The following is an 18908-nucleotide window of genomic DNA, read 5'->3' as shown; positions in this document are numbered from 1 at the left end:
GCAAGGAATTTAGGGATTCCATCATCTACAGTCCATAATATAATCAGCAGATTCAGAGAATCTGGAGAACTTTCTACACGTAAGCAGCAAGGCCGAAACCAACTTTGAATGCCCGTGACCTTCGATCCCTCAGTCGGCACTGCATTAAAAAACCGACATCATTGTGTAAAGGATCTTACTGCGTAGGCTCAGGAACACTTCAGAAAACCATCCAAGTGGCAAGTTAAAACTCTACCATGGAAAGTGAAAACCATACATCAACAACATCCAGAAACACCGCCCGCCTTCTCTGGGCCCGAGCTCATTTGAAATGGACAGACACAAGGTGGAAAAGTGTGCTGTGGTCTGATGAGTCCACATTTCAAATTGTTTTTGGAAATCATGGACATCGTGTCCTCTGGACAAAAGAGGAAAAAGACCATCCAGATTGTTACCAGCACAAAGGTTCAAAAGCCAGCATCTGTGATGGTATGGGGTGTGTGTAGTGCCCATGGCATGGACAACTTACACATCTGTGATGGCACCATCAATGCTGAAAGGTACATCCAGGTTTGGAGCAACACATGCTGCCATCCAAAGCAACGTCCTTTTTCAGGGACGTCCCTGCTTATTTCAGCAAGACCATGCCAAGACACATTCTGCACGTGTTACAACAGCGTGGCTTAGTAGTAAAAGAGTATGGGTACTGGGACTGGCCTGCCTGCAGTCCAGACCCTGTCGCCCACTGAAAATGTGTGACGCATTATGAAGCCACAAAATACGACAACGGAGACCCCGGACTGTTGAACAACTGAAGTCGTACATCAAGCAAGAATGGGAAAGAATTCCACCTACAAGCTTCAACAATTAGTGTCCCTCAGTTCCCAAACGCTTATATTTGCACAAAAACAATAAAGTTTGAACATTAATATCTTGTCTTTGTCCAATTGAATATAGGTTGAAGAGGATTTGAAAATCATTGGATTCTATTTGTAATTACATTTTACACAACATTCCAACTTCATTGGAATTGGGGATCAAGATTTTGAAGAATTCTGGATTTGAAGAATTTAAAAAAAACATAAATGTCATATTTTCAGAATTAGAAACAAATTATAACATTTGCAGAGTGGCCTGGAAAAAATACATGCCTCACATTCAGAAAGAAGAGATTGTTGTCAACAACAACACATGTGCACTATATTCTATACAAGTACCTTAATGGGGGAATTTCTTAAGGTATGATTAAATTGAGAAAATGCTCTTGGACTCCAGAGCATTAATACTGAGATAACAAAGACTGCTTTGTGTGTTGTCTTGCCCTCCAGCTGATACTGTGATTGATGCCGGCCAGCAGTACTGGGAGGTGCGGTTTGACAAGGAGAGTAAAGCCTTTGCTGTGGGCGTGGCCTTGCGGAGCTTGGGCCGCTTTGACCAATGGGGAAAAGTAGCGCCTCCTGGTGCATTCATCTTAAACAATGGCTGCAGCAGAGCCTCACAGCCAAACACAACAACAAGGCTCGAACACTGGACTGTCCCATCCCAAGCAGGATAGGAGTCTACTGCAACTACGAAGAAGGTAAATCCAGTATAAGCTGCAGATAGTCAGTAAACTAGCATAGAGCCCTATATGAGAACTAGAGAGTGCAGTCATGCTGCCTGCTTAAGGCGAATGTCGCTCTCATGGAGGGCGACATGACACACCTCCTAACTGGGCAAAATATTGATGAAGTGCACGGATGTGACATGTTTTCACATGCATTTTCAGTGCAGATTACATACGGAAAAAGCCTGTAAAATGCTTGTTAAAATACTGTTCTTACCTGAATACTGAGCCAGTACCATTAATTCACATTATATTATGTAAGTAAAGTATAAAACCTCCCCTGATACCCACACATTCCAAATATTTCTGTTGAAAGTGTCCACGGATCTGATCTGTTCCAGCTGCAATCAGTTCATTACAGTAAAAATCCAGTATCAATTCATTAGTCATACACACAGTCCAGACTGTGCACACAGGCCGCATTCATTTATTTCACATGGTAAATACATCGAAATGTCAGTTGCCTTTGTCTTTATTCCTCGAGGTAGCTTGTAAGCTAGAGACAGGATTGGTCACCTTGATGACAGTCTAGGCCTGCATACAGAGCTCGAGTCTGGACTCGAGCTCACGGGGCAACAATCACTCAGTTGTAATATTGGTCCCAAAAAATAGCATGGCAATTCCCAACTTCCTAAAAAGCAAATAGGCGTGGGTGTATACTTAGGGCACATATGCAGATCAAAAATACATCCTCCACTAATTAATAACTGCACACATTGGGCCTCATGTATTCAACTTTGCGGTACGGTGATATTTGAGCGTATATGCGGTGTAGCCCAAAACGGCTGCGCTACTTGGCATTATCAATGTGGTCGTTGGCGTACGCTGCGCTGAAAATATACACCAGGTCGAGAGGTGGCGTAAATTATACACCAAAATGAACCAGCGCTGGAATCCACATAAAAATGAAGATGATCAACATGATAAACAGTGCCATTATACAAATCAATGCATATGTTACATAAATTATGTGTCGACGCGGGTTGAGGAGCGGACCTGCGTCAGACAGGACCCAGCGCTAAAAATAACCAGAGAGCGGTTCCAAACAGAAACTATTTATTATTCACCTGTGCTTAAAAAGTGTAAAAACATAAAAACAACGTCCCTCTGGTGGAGTGATTCGTGGCTCGCTCTCCAGCGCCCGCAAGGATTAAAGCCGGCGCTCCTGGACTTCCTACCACCGCCAACCACCCCCCAGGTGGACACGACAAACTGATTCTCTGTGAAGCAAAGAGAAGGGTGAGGTAAGGCAACAGATACAACTATATCTTCCAATAAACACACGCTATCAGCAACACACTCAGGTCAGTGTCCTTTTTTTTACTTTATGCAAATGAGCAGCTTCTCACAACAAGTGGAGGATCACTTATCCTTCACGCCACAGCAGTGAGAAGCAAACTGCACAAATTCTCTTCACAATTCCAGTATACTGTGCAACAAAACACCAAGCCACTATCAACAACTACTCAAACACTCAATTACCTTTCGTGTGTGCTGACAGCATGTGCCTCACCCCTCCCCGCTTCACGGGCTCGATGTGTCAAAACCCAGGCGCGGTCCTCAGCGTCTCACAAACGAACGTCACAAGGTCGAGTTCCCGGCAGTTCTGCTTGAATCACACATGACTTAAATGCAGAACGCCATCCAATTATCTGCTTCAGCTGCAAGTCGTCCAGGTTGCACGTGAGCACCACTCACAGGTGCTTTCCATGATGTAATGAGGGTGAAGACTCTTCAGCCAGCACCTTCTTCACAGACAAATCAGCCCTCATGCCACCTGGAGAGCAAAGAAAAGAAAAGAACACCAAAACATCCAGCCATGCCCCCCCCCAACACACAACATAAATAACACTTTCCTGATTATACTACATAATAATCAATACAAATCCCGCCTTTGCAGGATTATTATGGAGCACGATCCGTGGCCACAGCGCTGACTGCAAAGACAGCGCTGCTCGCCTTTTTCTCCAGAGCCTGGAGCCAGAGCAGCGCTGAGCTTAACTTCATGTGTGTAATCGTTTTAGACAATGAAATTGATAATAACAACTGTAGTGTTGTCATTCCCTTAATTCGCTCGTGCTGCAACCAGGTTTTGTCGTCTCCATTTGTTTGTTACAATAAAATAAATACAGAAATACATTTAAAAATAAAGAAATCTGAAAAATTAGGCGAGTCTTATTAATTAAGTGAGCAAATATCCACAATGTCAAGAATTAATGACATGTGAAAAGAGAATACAGTGGTCCCTCGCTATAACACTGTTCACCTTTTGCAGTTTCGTGGATTGTTTTAGTCCAATTTTGCATGCCGTTTTTTTTTTACAGTGCATTGTGGTCTGCGTATCTGTTTATAAGAATCTTCTCACCCAGAAGAAAAAAGAGCGCCAACAACTACTCATAACTTTGTTGTCACACGGAAACACACACCTGCAGCCAGGTGTGAGTGGAAAAAGGCGCAGCGTCAGGACGAAGAGGTGCGATCTGTGAAATACTGGTCAGTCACTACTAATAATTTCGTATGTGTCCAACCTCGTAGGTTGATCGTTAAAATTAAATTTGTTAGTTCTAAAGCCATCATAATTATTTATAGGAAAACGTTATATTTTATTTCTCAAACAAATGTTTGGGCCTGAAAACAGGTTGGTCTATTTTTCTACTAAGGTTTGAACTTTGAGAGTGTTTACACACGAGAGAAAAGTGAAGGAGAAAATGGTCATGTCTGATTGAGAAAGTGTATAAAGTGGTTTTACAGGGTTTTTGCAGCTTTAAAACGTCTATAATAATTGTAAAAAAAAAAATAACGCTGTCTACTTCAGGGACTTCACTTTTGCGGGCTATTTTTAGAATGTAACTCCCGCCGCTAAACGAGGGACCACTGTAACACTTTTTTGATTTATACTACAAACATTGATACGACGGCCGCTTTGACACTCTATTGGCACGCGTCGTGATTGGTGGAGTTCTTTTTTCTTTGCCATCTTCCTGGCTTCCAGGTCGTAAAATGAGGATGTGTCTGAAGCGGAGTCTGAATATTATGGGCGTGTTTATTATAATTACGATTGTTTTCCACCGGCCGCATTATCAAGGTCACCTCAGGCGTACGCTGGAAATGGGCAGGTGCGCACTGCTTGATACATGTCACGGCAACTTTGGTGTACTTCAAATTTACACCGTAAATTTACGCCACAAGTGGCGCAACATTGACATATGAGGCCCATTGTCTACTGGCCCAAAAATAATATGGTTCTTATCAGCTGATGTCTTCATGAGGCTTTATTTTCATTGATGTAACGTTCTGTATAGATGTGTCCATGATGGTGGAGTGTGATCTTCATGAAAATTCAGTAAGGTATATCTATATATTATATTCCAATTCTAAGGTGGAACTATGCCAGTATACAAAGGTATATCTAAATATCTAAAGAGAAAGAATAAAATAGGAGAGTAGAAAAGAGTAGAGTAGAGTAGAGTAGAGCCACTTAGGTGTCTGGTCTTGAGAACCAGGGATGGTAGGTTAAAAAAGCTTTTTTATCTCATGGGAACTCTCCCTACCTATCCAGGCAAACTTATTCTTTTGATGAGTCGTGTATGATGATGGTCTTCTTCTGTAACCTCATGATCCAGAAAGTGGTGGATTTCAATCTGTAAAGACTGATTCACACAGATCTTCCAACAATTCCAATTGAATGTGTGATATTAAATGGTGGGACTTCTCTTTGGTCTGCTACATAATGTCCTCCTGTGAACATAAAAAGGAAAATAAAATCAATCACCTAGTTTTTCCTCATTAAAACAAACAACAAAAAGTACACACACAGACAAATTTGGAAGCTTCTCACTACAACAAATTATTCCATGGACATTGTTTCATGATGCTATATATATATAATATATATATATATATATATATATATATATATATATATATATATATATATATATATATATATATATATATATATATATATAGGGCTTAAAATTTGAAGTGTCTCCAAACTTCTTTTAAACATACATCAAACTGTTGCCCCTGGCTTCACAGGATCTGACGTTTCCACTAACCGTAATGTACTAGTTTGTTATTTCATGAGAATTGTCTCACAGTCCCCTACCATACCACAACATGTGATATATGTGTCACATCAGTTGTGAGCTCAGCCCTGGTGTTCGCCCTATTGAGGTTTCAAATCCAGCAGAACCTCGGAGAGGCGCCGCTCTGTGAGATCTCAGTAACATTGAGAACTGCACTGAGATGCTCTGATCAGGCTGCACTTTGACCGCTGCACACGGACAACACCATTAACATTGCAACATAAAACTCTTTGTATATTGTGCCTAAAACAAAGCTGAATATATTCTGTGGGCTTTTAGGCGTTGATATTGTGTTTGTTTTGTGTAACATGTGAGAAGCTCAGCTTGTTTCCCTCCATTATTTACAGTGGTGATTGGTGTGAGCCGCGCTTGCTTTCCTGTTCATGTTGTTCTGGGGGAAAGTGAAGTTTGCTCTTTGGCGTCCTGCTTATTGTCCTTTACAAACACTGTTTGTCCAGTTTGTTCCAGAGTAATATATATATAAAAAACATCTGAAATTCAGTTTGCGTTCATTAATTCCACGCAGGTTAACGTAGCAGACACGGATTATTTGGAATATTTGTTTAGCAAGTTTTTCAGGGTCTCATGCATGCATCTCTTATTAACGTGACGCATAAAAAAAAATACATTTTGGGAGTATAATGTTCATTCACAATTGTCGTCATGTGGCTATTTTTGACTGCAGTGACTCGCTGGCGTGCAAGGGATTATGGGATATCTCTGTAGGGGAATTGAAATACCATAACAAAAAGCAAGCAAACAAAAATAAAAAAACAAATTGTGGAATCGATGTCATCTATGAAATAATGCTGTTTGGACTGTATTAAAGTATCCAGTACATTGGCTTGTTTTAAAAGCCTGTATAAAAATAATACATTAACTTGTTACAGTTTGTGTAATTAAGTAAATTGACTCTGTGGCTATTTTTTTGTTTGTCTGTTGTATTACTTTGTATGTTTTTACTGCGTTACATTGCTGACTGGTAATTGTTTTTTTGTGTTTATTTTTTGTTTGTACACAGAAACTGAAGTATGTGGTGGGCGTTTAGAAGCTTCTGCTTCTGCCCACACCCTTTCAGCCGCACTAAATTGGGTAAATTGTTTGAGTTTTGTTCTATATGTTTTAATTTTTGTTTTCTCGTGACTTGTTTTGTAAATGAGAGATTTTGTCTGTGCGTGCCTGAATATAAATCATTCATTCATTCATTCATTCATAATGCAAACATAAAACATAAAACAAACTAAATGTTTTTTATTACCATCTTATATTAAACAGGAGAAAAATAACAACAAACACAAATGCAAGCAAGCAAAAATCCTCACCCTGGATTTGTGAGTGTGTAAACTGAAGCAGACACTTGAATGTAATTGAAATGTCTCCTCAATGAAATATAAAGTAAAACACAGCAGTGCACAATAACTGACTTCAACACAAACACAACAACATCTTTAAATTCAAACAATTTCAAACTATCATGAAAAGTGGAGAAGCCACTGATTCTTTTCTGGGAGGCAATTAGGCAGTCAGAGGCGGCAACTTACAAAAAAAAAAAAAAATGGCTATGTTGGCACTTTTTATATGGGGGCAAAAAGCCTCTGATGGGACTGCATTTTGCCCAATCCTACCCTTAGTGCAACCACGGATCATAATGCAATGGGGTTGACAAATTAAAATAAAAACACAATGAAAGCAATTCTTAACCGGACAGAAACAGGATGTCAGACGTTAGTATTTTGCCATTTGTCTGGACGATTGTAAAGACATCATGTCGTGGCTCAGTGAACAGCTCTGTCCTCCTAGCTTTTAGCAAGCTGAAGTGAGCTTGTGACACTGGATCAGGGGATTAGTTTCTGTGTGTGTTTACAGTCCGTAATGACATGCCGTGTCACAAACCCTGCCATGGAGTGTACAACTCTGATGGTTTCTCTGAGAATGTTGGCAAATTCGTGCACTTATGTGTCTTTAGGTTCTGGTCTTTAGGAACAAAGTGTTGACTGGCTCTTCTACTGTCACGTTTGGCATTCTTTGGATGGCTTTATAACATTCTTCATCAAATACTTCTTAGCAACAATTTGAACTGTAAATAACTGGGATTGTTTGTTCCAGTCTCCCCACCTTCACACTCTACTGAAGAACATCTCAAGATGGTCCTGTGGACAGAAATGGATGAAGACCTCGTAATAAATATGCTCACACATGGCAAGAATGGAATCTGTTGTCACAGAAATCCAAGCCAGGCAGGGTTCCTCCTTCCCATGGTTCGTGGTTCTCCTTGAACATCACAGAGTTCTTGTATGTAGGTTTATAGGCCTAACCAGCCACTCCTTCCTGCTACTGAAGTGATATTGTTCATTGGATGCTTGTAATGTTTGGCAGCTGGGCTTGGGAATTCATGAGGTCAAAGAGAGTTTTCTCCATGTGCCTAATAAAATCTGTTGTCTTCTCACTCACAGTGAACTGTGGATGGTGCAGATCATCTGTGAGAAAGTCAGTGGCATGTGCGACTGAAGAACTGAGTGTTTGGACAGTGAGCTTGACGCTCATCTTATGCTGTTGCCATTGTATGTGTTTAGCTTTTAACTTGTTGGCTATGTTCAAACTGTCAGTTAGCTGAAGTTTGTTCAGTTTGTCAGTGTAAGTCCATGAGATGTTCCCCACCATGATGACACATGGTGCCCATGGTTGCAAAACAGTTCCTGACCAGCTTGATGACGTGGCATGCATCAAATATGATGTGAATATTCTCAGTTGGATCTAAAGGACAGGGAAAGCACGGCTTGATATGTCCTGGAATAACGGAGCATCCCAACTTGGAAGCTGTAAATTGGTTAGCATATGATGATACGTCACACACTATTCTGTGGATTTTCATTCCTGCATCAGTTAGCACACATGTAAGCTTCTGGAGGATCTCTGCTTGTACTTCACCAGACAAGTGATCTGTGACAAAAATATGCTACAGGGTGTTTGTTAGTCCAACAACCATGAACACCAGGGCTTCTGTTGCCACACGATGGAAGAAAAGTCCCACAATCTTCAAATCCCACATAAACACCACTTTTGGGGTCATATACAGTTTCCTTCTTCAGGGCCATGGCATCAAGCATCAACGTGCAGTGTTTGTTGATATCATTTTCCAGCACCGTGTGTTTCAAATGTAATATGGCCTCATGACCAAAACCTGGTTCATAGTTCACTCTGTAAGTCCATCTTCTAATGGTGGATGGGTGTGGTAAGTGCAGTTATCATATACCTATAAATGATACTCCAATATGATTGGATAAAACACTAAAGAATAAATAGCAATACACCCTTTTCACGGACGGGTAATATTTTCATACCACCCGAGTAATCATCCAATCCGGAGAGTGAGCGGCACCACGACAAATTAGGCGCGGTCAGAGGAACTGTGAAATACTGGTGAGTCACTATTAATAATTTCTTATGTGTCCAACCTCGTAGGTTGATAGTTAAAATTAAATTTGTTAGTTCTAAAAGCCATCATAGTTATTTATAGGAAAACGTTCTCTTTTTTTCCTACTAGGTTTGAACTTTGAGAGTTTACACAGGAGAGAAAAGTCCGAAAATGTTAATGACTGTTTGAGAAAAGTGTATAAAGTGTGTAGTGAGGGGTTTTACAGCCTTAAAACATCTATAATAATTGTAAAAAAAATAACGCTGACTACATCACAGATTTCTCCTATCACGGGTTATTTTTAGAACATAACTCCCTTTCGCCACCCTCACAGTTTTCATGGAGTTTTTTAGTGCAATTTTTCATGCTTCTTCTTTTTTTTTTTTTTTTTTTAACAGCGCATTGTGTTCTGCGTCCTCATCAGGCAGGCCGGTCGTTATCACCGCGATTGCTCTCACTGCCTCCAATGCGCTTACTGAGTCTGTGGGCTCGGTAAGCGCCGCAGCGGGCCACTCACACCGCCCCCCTGTCTGCTGTGCCGAGCTGCATGGTCTCAGTAACTGCAGCTGCAGAGCTCTGTGGCCATGACTTGGATTCTTTGCGGGTCCCGCATCCGTACCCCCAGAGGCAGTGAGCGAAGGGAGAGCACGCACATTGTGATCTGCGTGCATTTATCATTTATAGGTATATGATAAAATCATTATCAAGTTGTTTTACCAATGAATATGGCTTTTTACACCCTGAAGAAAACCATACTGATAATATTCCCTCAAGAAGTCATATGCCTGTGCGCTGTTAGAAATGAAGGGTGACTCAGGGCTGTGAAAACTCTGCAGATCCGAGGAATTCCACGGATTTCATCATCGTGGGGTGTTAGTGCAAGGTTTATAAGTCCGCGGACACTAATCTGTGTGTTACAGAATAAAGGTCTGTGTCCCCGGATCCGCGGAAGTTGGCAGAGAAAATGCCTCTCTCAAAGCGTGACTGTGGCGACAGTTGTCGTAAAGCGGGACTGGTTGGTTGCTACGGCGATGCTGTGCGGCTGCTCCAAGCTAAATGTAGCATGTGGTCATCGCAAACTTTAAGAGCCTTCAAGTTTTAAAATAATTATTTTGCGGCATGTCTGTGTCACAGCGACATCGTAGAGACAGAGATGGTGAAAAACACAGTCTGAAAAAGTTTATAAGGTCAAGAATCCGTGGAATTAGTGCTAGGTTGATTTAAAGTTCGTCGTCATGAACACAGATGAAACAAATGGGAAAAGGTCACTGCATCTAGGACATCTTACTACTCATCACTATTGAAGAAAATAAGAACAACCCCAGGTTCTTTCAGCACTGTAGCCAGGCTGACAAAGAGTCAGAGCTCTATTGAGCCGCGTATTCCATTAACTTAACTAGTAATGACTTCATGACTTTCTTTGCTAACAAAATTTTAACTATTAGAGAAAAAATTACTCATAACCATCCCAAAGACGTATCGTTATCTTTGGCTGCTTTCAGTGATGCCGGTATTTGGTTAGACTCTGTCTCTCCGATTGTTCTGTCTGAGTTATTTTCATTAGTTACTTCATCCAAACCATCAACATGTCTATTAGACCCCATACCTACCAGGCGAATCAAGGAAGCCCTACCATTAATTAATGCTTCAATCTTAAATATGATCAATCTGTCTTTATTAGTTGGCTATGTACCACAGGCTTTTAAGGTGGCAGTAATTAAACCATTACTTAAAAAGCCATCACTTGACCCAGCTATCTTAGCTAATTATAGGCCAATCTCCAACCTTCCTTTTCTCTCAAAAATTCTTGAAAGGGTAGTTGTAAAACAGCTAACTGATCATCTGCAGAGGAATGGTCTATTTGAAGAGTTCAGTCAGGTTTTAGAATTCATCATAGTACAGAAACAGCATTAGTGAAGGTTACAAATGATCTTCTTATGGCCTCGGACAGTGGACTCATCTCTGTGCTTGTTCTGTTAGACCTCAGTGCTGCTTTTGATACTGTTGACCATAAAATTTTATTACAGAGATTAGAGCATGCCATAGGTATTAAAGGCACTGCACTGCGGTGGTTTGAATCATATTTATCTAATAGATTACAATTTGTTCATGTAAATGGGGAATCTTCTTCACAGACTAAAGTTAATTATGGAGTTCCACAAGGTTCTGTGCTAGGACCAATTTTATTCACTTTATACATGCTTCCCTTAGGCAGTATTATTAGACGGCATTGCTTAAATTTTCATTGTTACGCAGATGATACCCAGCTTTATCTATCCATGAAGCCAGAGGACACACACCAATTAGCTAAACTGCAGGATTGTCTTACAGACATAAAGACATGGATGACCTCTAATTTCCTGCTTTTAAACTCAGATAAAACTGAAGTTATTGTACTTGGCCCCACAAATCTTAGAAACATGGTGTCTAACCAGATCCTTACTCTGGATGGCATTACCCTGACCTCTAGTAATACTGTGAGAAATTTTGGAGTCATTTTTGATCAGGATATGTCCTTCAATGTGCATATTAAACAATATGTAGGACTGCTTTTTGCATTTGCGCAATATCTCTAAAATTAGAAAGGTCTTGTGATGCTGAAAAACTAATTCATGCATTTATTTCTTCTAGGCTGGACTATTGTAATTCATTATTATCAGGTTGTCCTAAAAGTTCCCTGAAAAGCCTTCAGTTAATTCAAAATGCTGTAGCTAGAGTACTGACGGGGACTAGAAGGAGAGAGCATATTTCACCCATATTGGCCTCTCTTCATTGGCTTCCTGTTAATTCTAGAATAGAATTTAAAATTATTCTTCTTACTTAGGTTTTGAATAATCAGGTCCCATCTTATCTTAGGACCTCATAGTACCATATCACCCCAATACAGCGCTTCGCTCTCAGACTGCAGGCTTACTTGTAGTCCTAGGGTTTGTAAGAGTAGAATGGGAGGCAGGGCCTTCAGCTTTCAGGCTCCTCTCCTGTGGAACCAGCTCCCAATTCAGATCAGGGAGACAGACACCCTCTCTACTTTTAAGATTAGGCTTAAAACTTTCCTTTTGCTAAAGCTTATAGTTAGGGCTGGATCAGGTGACCCTGAACCATCCCTTAGTTATGCTGCTATAGACTTAGACTGCTGGGGGGTTCCCATGATGCACTGAGTGTTTCTTTCTCTTTTTGCTCTGTATGCACCACTCTGCATTTAATCATTGGTGATTGATCTCTGCTCTCTTCCACAGCATGTCTTTTTCTGGTTCTCTCCCTCAGCCCCAACCAGTCCCAGCAGAAGACTGCCCCTCCCTGAGCCTGGTTCTGCTGGAGGTTTCTTCCTGTTAAAAGGGAGTTTTCCTTCCCACTGTCGCCAAGTGCTTGCTCACAGGGGGTCGTTTTGACCGTTGGGGTTTTTACGTAATTATTGTATGGCTTTTGCCTTACAATATAAAGCGCCTTGGGGCAACTGTTTGTTGTGATTTGGCGCTATATAAATATAGCGCATCTTGTGCCCTCACAAGAGGGCACAAGATCTTGTGCCCTCAAAAAACACCGTAAGAAACACTGTTCAAACAGGATTTCAGACCAGATTAGACTTTTTAAAATTAATGTAGACTTTCTTTCATTGGAAAAAAAAGTTGTGGCTTTGAGTGGATTTACAGGAATTTACACAAGAATATGTTTTTGTTTTTTTGTTTTTTTACTATGATGTATGTTATTGATATTTTACCCTGATTTTTAAATATTCTCCAAGGTTTAGCTGTGGTTTTTGAAATACTTTAACAGTCTTTTCAGTCTTCATGAATTTCATGTAGTTTAATTGTTCTGAGTTAATGCATAATTTAGTTTACAGTTAAAAGGAAAATCATTCCAGGTCCAACTTCCACGTCGTATTCTGTTATTTCAACATTAACATTGACAGGTCAAATAAAAGGTTGAATATAGGATAATTTAAATATTCACTAATTTTGAGATTTTTTCTTCCAGGAGATGCTGAAAATGTATCATTAGATAAAAAATTAATTTGGTTTCTGGGGCCCCCGCGGGCTGCGCCCCCAGACCCCCTGCACATTTTCATTTCATAGCTCTGGCAACTGCAAATTGCTTTAATTCATCTGAATACCTAAGTCCATGTTTACCGTTATTTTGAGCCTTGAGTTTATTTTCTATAATGGTGTAGGTTTTTTCCACCAAAATTAAGGTTGAGGAGGTCTAGCTGACCTTGGCTTATCATTTTGTTGTCTTTTACGTCTTGTAGCAACTGAGATTTTTTTTTTTTTTTGTCTCTCCGCATCACCTTTTTCAGACCCTTCACTTGCTTGCGTGCTTCTTCTAGCTTTTCTCTTGTTTCTTTCAGTAGATCCTCTATCATCAAAATGGCTTGCCACACTGCACTCAAACTTACAGAGACCCATTTACCCTGTTATGGGAGCAGATTCTGTAAGTTTTATGAAAATCGGAGGAAGTTGCCAATTTACCATATCTGGCCTTTTCGTGAAGTGGTCCAACAAAAATGGTGCAAAAAGGGTCAATACCAAAACCAGCCACAAAGCTCTCTTTACCACTGAAACTGGAGATGCTGAGTGACAATATGAGCCATATTTCATCACTTTTGACTTTGGGCACACGGAGAAATTACTGTGCGAAAAAGTGGTAGTTTTGCATTTTGGCGGCAAAAAGCGCCCCCTATACCTGTGCGCCCAAAATCAGCCGCCAAAATTTTCATCAAAATCAAAGTAAGAGGTCCTAATCTATCATCACATGCATAAAAGATCTTGGCTGAAGAAGGGCGCAGGCCACATCGCCCCTGTGAAAATGTGCACAGTTACAAAAAAACAGCAATTTGCAGCGCCACCTGTGGGCTGCGTCCTGAGTCACCCACCAAAATTTTCACATTTTTGGAGAGTCCATACCTGATAGACTAACACAAATGAAAATCGATGTGGCTCACTCAGGGGTGCACGGAAATATGAGCATTGGAAAACCAAAATTTTGTTATTTTGCCATTTTGAACCCAACTTTGACACTATCAGGGATTTTAAAAATGTGATTTTTGTTCATTTCTAACATATATCTGCGCATAAATTTTTTTTTGGGGGGGGGGACAAATCTGAAGGGGTTTTAAATAACCACCTGCCTTTATAAGAACTGGCTCTTAAAGTAAAGGCTATGTAATAATGTAATAAGTATGAATTTGTTTAGGTGATCTGCAGACAGTCTGGCAACAGCATTTGTTTTGAAATGTAGGCTACATTTTAATGGACTTCATACCAACATGGATGTGCATGTGTTGGCATGTTGTTGCAAAAGTGGTGAACTTTAGTGCCCCTTCACACATAGTGCGAATTTTCAATTTGTGCATAAAGTGCACGTGAAGCAGGAATTGTGTGGAAAATATTTAAAATCGTACCTGCCTCGTACACCTGTTGCTACATCTATTTGCACACACCAGCGACTGAAACAGTGTGCGCTGTGCGAACCCATCAATCCCTCTCGTGGCAGGTGTCGGCCAAATTCCAGGTGACACGCGCGAACATCTAACACCGCTCCTTTGGCACTTACAAAATGTGTGGCCATTCGCACTATTAACATGACAACAGTCAGCAGACAGTCACTGTCGTGCTGGCAGTGAAATCTGTCTAAGTGCCCCACGACTGTGGCTTTGGTGTGTATGCTGAACTGACAGGGGTGTGGCCGCTGACAGAAGCATCTGCGGAGATCTGTGGATCTGGACTTCCCAGCTGGATGACACGTACTGTGTTTGGACAGACATGGACAAACAACTGCCCACTGTGATGCACGTGTGTCTCCTTGCTGTCATCACGTGGACATAAATAAAAACATACATCGCTTGCCGATTGGCTGCGGCGAGCGAGCGCATGCTACAGCACATTGACAGGCTGCCCCCAGGTTGAAACAGACCATCAGATCAGAACACACAGTGGGTGATCTGAACACACAGTGGGTGATCTGATGTGAGCAGATGTGGACATGATGATATGAGTGAACTGCTTCTCATTCATGTCATTTCATGACTGTACGTCAATCAATCAATCAATTTTTTTTTTTATATAGCGCCAAATCACAACAAACAGTTGCCCCAAGGCGCTTTATATTGTAAGGCAAGGCCATACAATAATTATGTAAAACCCCAACGGTCAAAACGACCCCCTGTGAGCAAGCACTTGGCTACAGTGGGAAGGAAAAACTCCCTTTTAACAGGAAGAAACCTCCAGCAGAACCAGGCTCAGGGAAGGGCAGTCTTCTGCTGGGACTGGTTGGGGCTGAGGGAGAGAACCAGGAAAAAGACATGCTGTGGAGGGGAGCAGAGATCGATCACTAATGATTAAATGCAGAGTGGTGCATACAGAGCAAAAAGAGAAAGAAACAGTGCATCATGGGAACCAGCAGTCTACGTCTATAGCAGCATAACTAAGGGATGGTTCAGGGTCACCTGATCCAGCCCTAACTATAAGCTTTAACAAAAAGGAAAGTTTTAAGCCTAATCTTAAAAGTAGAGAGGGTGTCTGTCTCCCTGATCTGAATTGGGAGCTGGTTCCACAGGAGAGGAGCCTGAAAGCTGAAGGCTCTGCCTCCCATTCTACTCTTACAAACCCTAGGAACTACAAGTAAGCCTGCAGTCTGAGAGCGAAGCGCTCTGTTGGGGTGATATGGTACTACGAGGTCCCTAAGATAAGATGGGACCTGATTATTCAAAACCTTATAAGTAAGAAGAAGAATTTTAAATTCTATTCTAGAATTAACAGGAAGCCAATGAAGAGAGGCCAATATGGGTGAGATATGCTCTCTCCTTCTACGTACGTCAGTGACCATGGGCCATTTACAGAGGAACAGACGCATCATATTTGTATTCTCCGCTTGATAAATGCTGTGTCTTTATATGATGTGTTGTTTTATTTATTTGTTTAAATTTTGTCCTTTCTGTTATCAGGGAGTTTCCCACAGCTTTCAGAGGACAGTGACGGTAGCTCAGTGGTAAAGTTTCTGAGTGGAAATTAGAGCTTTTGGAAGGCGCAGGTTTGATTCCCATGGGTGGCATGTAATTTAAATTTTTTTTTGTTTTCACCCACATTGCGCAGCTGCTGTGAAAAGCTGCTGTGCTCCCGCGTGCACGAAGCATCCCTCCGGCATCGTGCACACCTGCCCGTCGGCACAATGTTTTCATGGTGCGCTCATATGAGCTCTACCGCCGTGAGTCGCCCTGGAGTTGTACATATTCGCACTACGTGTGAAGGGGCCTATAAGAGTGGTGTCACTGGTAATGTCCATCCTCTGTGCTGACCTCTCACATCCGTATGCAGTCGTATTTCTGAAATACTTCACTTCCATTTGGCCTACCTGGCAAATCGCTTTGCTTTTGTCAAGCTTATTTTTCTTGTAATGCGATTACGTATCAGGTTTGTTGTTGTTTGTTTGTTGGGTTAGTGGCTGCAGAGCAGAAGAAGGTTTCTGGCCTTAAGATTGAAGATTCAAGAGGCTAAATGAAACTTTGTGATGAACTTTGCCAAGGTTCAGAAGTGTTTACCGTAGCTTACAGTCATGTAGGGGGCGGAGGTGGTGCGGTGTGCGCCATCTTGGAAGTACTAATGTTACAGTGTCAATCAAAATAAAGGTTTAAAAATAACAGTTTTGAGAATTAATCCCCAAAATTTTCATAATAAAGGATGCACATCATCACGGCATGTGCAAACCACATATGAAAGGTCTGACACGCAGAGAGATATGTGAGCCACATGCACACAGACGCTTCTTGTTTTATAGATAGATGAAAGACAACATTTGTGTTTCCTGGTGTAACCGTGGCATGAGGGGGCACAAATTATTTTGGATGATTTTAGAAGATGGACAGTCATTAAAGATACTTTTTAAAGATTTTTCTTTAAGCTGGGCAGCAGGAACAAGGATCTGCTGCCTGCTCGAAGTTTCATGGAGAAGCAAACAAACACCACCAGATCTAGTGATCAGAATCTACTGGATTACAACACAAGTTTGTTAATTGAAGGATAACTTCTGAATCCAGGAAAAACAGACTCAAACTATTGGATGAGAAGACCTTTTGTGGATGCTGCATTTATACCAAATCATGATTACAGTCATAAATGTAATAATAAAAAGTACACAACAACATTGCATAAAAATGCCTAATTAAAGAATGGATAATATCAGTTAAGAATCACTCATTTGTTTTTTTTTTGTTTTGTTTTTTTGCATTTTCCATACATCCCAGGTTTTTTTTCCCCTGATTTGGGATTGTGCTCGTGTCCAAGTGTTGAACACCAGCAAAGTTGGTTGAGAAAAGCAAAGCTAAGGTCGTGTAGGACTTGAATTTCCACACAGACAGACAGACAGACAGGTGCTGGCCAACCAAACAGACATGGTGTTTGACAAGCAGCAGAAATGGGTATTTGTGGTAGATGTGGCAATTCCACGTGAGCGTACCTTCAGGAGGGTGTGGAAGGTCAATGCCAAAGTGGCTCCTGCAGACCCCGGTGCAATACCCGAGGTTTCAGTTCTAAGAACAACCAGGACACTGTGTGGGCACTCAAGCTCTGGTCCACAACCAGAGACCAAGGAGTCTAAGGGAGAAGAACACCAACCAAATTGTTTTTACTGACTACTGAGCGATCCAGTAACATGCAGTGTACCTGTTTTCACAGGTGTGCTGTCTTTCTATGATGCTAAAACAAAGCAGCTGATGCACACCTTCAAAACTAAGTTCCAGCAGCCAGTTATACCAGCTTTCATGGTAAGAAAAGTTTCTGCAGAACCGTTTATTAAGCCTGACTTCTACAGAAATTCCCATGTTATCTTAAACATGTCACTCGTGAATCTGCTGCTCCCTGTAGGTGTGGAATGGTAGTTTCTCTGTGCTGACGGGCCTTCAGGTTCCCAGTGTGGTGCAAAGTGGGCAGAGGAAGAACAGCGGTACCAGCAGTTCAAACGCCAGCCTCACCTAGACCCGGACCGGGTCAGACACCGAGTTCTACTGAAGCATCGTCATTGCTGAGTTGCTGCAGGCAAAGCCCTAACATGGAACATGGAAGCATTACCTCACTGGAATGTGGTGATTTAGTTTGTCCAAATGCAGTTTCTGTGTTGCATTGCAGCAGAAACTGGTTTTGGGAGTGAGTCATCCAAGCTGTCTTCTTGTGAAGTCTGCAGCACGTTCAGTGTAGCTCTTCTAGTTTTTCTCTGCACATCTTTTTTAGTGCTTCTCACGGCTGCTTCAGCAATGATTTAGTGCTGCCTGCTACCCTTCCATTCCTGCTTCCAAATCACCAGTGTCACACGGCAGGGGTTCAAAGCCCGTCCTGACTCCCTGTGCCTTCACTTACAGACTAAACAGTCAGACACACGCCCTGATAGCTTACACGCCGTCTCACACTCTATCTATGTAACCTGGACATAATGTAGTCTTAGTGGAAATGATCGAGACTGAATATGCAGCTGATCTAGTCCCAGCCCAGCTCTGACCCCAAAACCAGCCTGCTAGTCGACCAAGTAATGGAACGTGTTACTCAAGACAGTGGAAGAAAGAGGTGATGTTGGGGACTGAGCACTCAAAGGGGGACCAGTGGACTTAACCTGGTTCCAGAACCAGTTTGGGACCGCTGGTTTGGACTCTTTGGGGAGACTCCGTCTCTGTTTCAGTGTATATTAAAAGTGCACACTTCATGCTTTATACAAGTTTTTAAATTATGCTAATAGGCCTACTATAACCTGAATTATGATTAATAATTTCAACAATGTTTTTTTGTGAATTTTATGGTCATATTTGGTGCGCGTATTTGCAGAAAGTTGCAGTAAACAG

The 18908-nt window shown here is 41.5% G+C and overlaps 1 pseudogene; it reads left to right on the top strand.

Moving 5' to 3' along the window:
• LOC117505978 overlaps positions 1-18641 on the top strand; it is a 98636-nt pseudogene extending 79995 nt beyond the window's left edge.
• The last annotated feature ends 267 nt before the right edge of the window (positions 18642-18908 follow it).

Source organism: Thalassophryne amazonica, unplaced genomic scaffold, assembly GCF_902500255.1.
Source record: "Thalassophryne amazonica unplaced genomic scaffold, fThaAma1.1, whole genome shotgun sequence".
In the NCBI taxonomy this organism is placed as follows: Eukaryota; Metazoa; Chordata; class Actinopteri; order Batrachoidiformes; family Batrachoididae; genus Thalassophryne; species Thalassophryne amazonica.
This window is presented reverse-complemented; position numbering and strand designations above follow the sequence as displayed.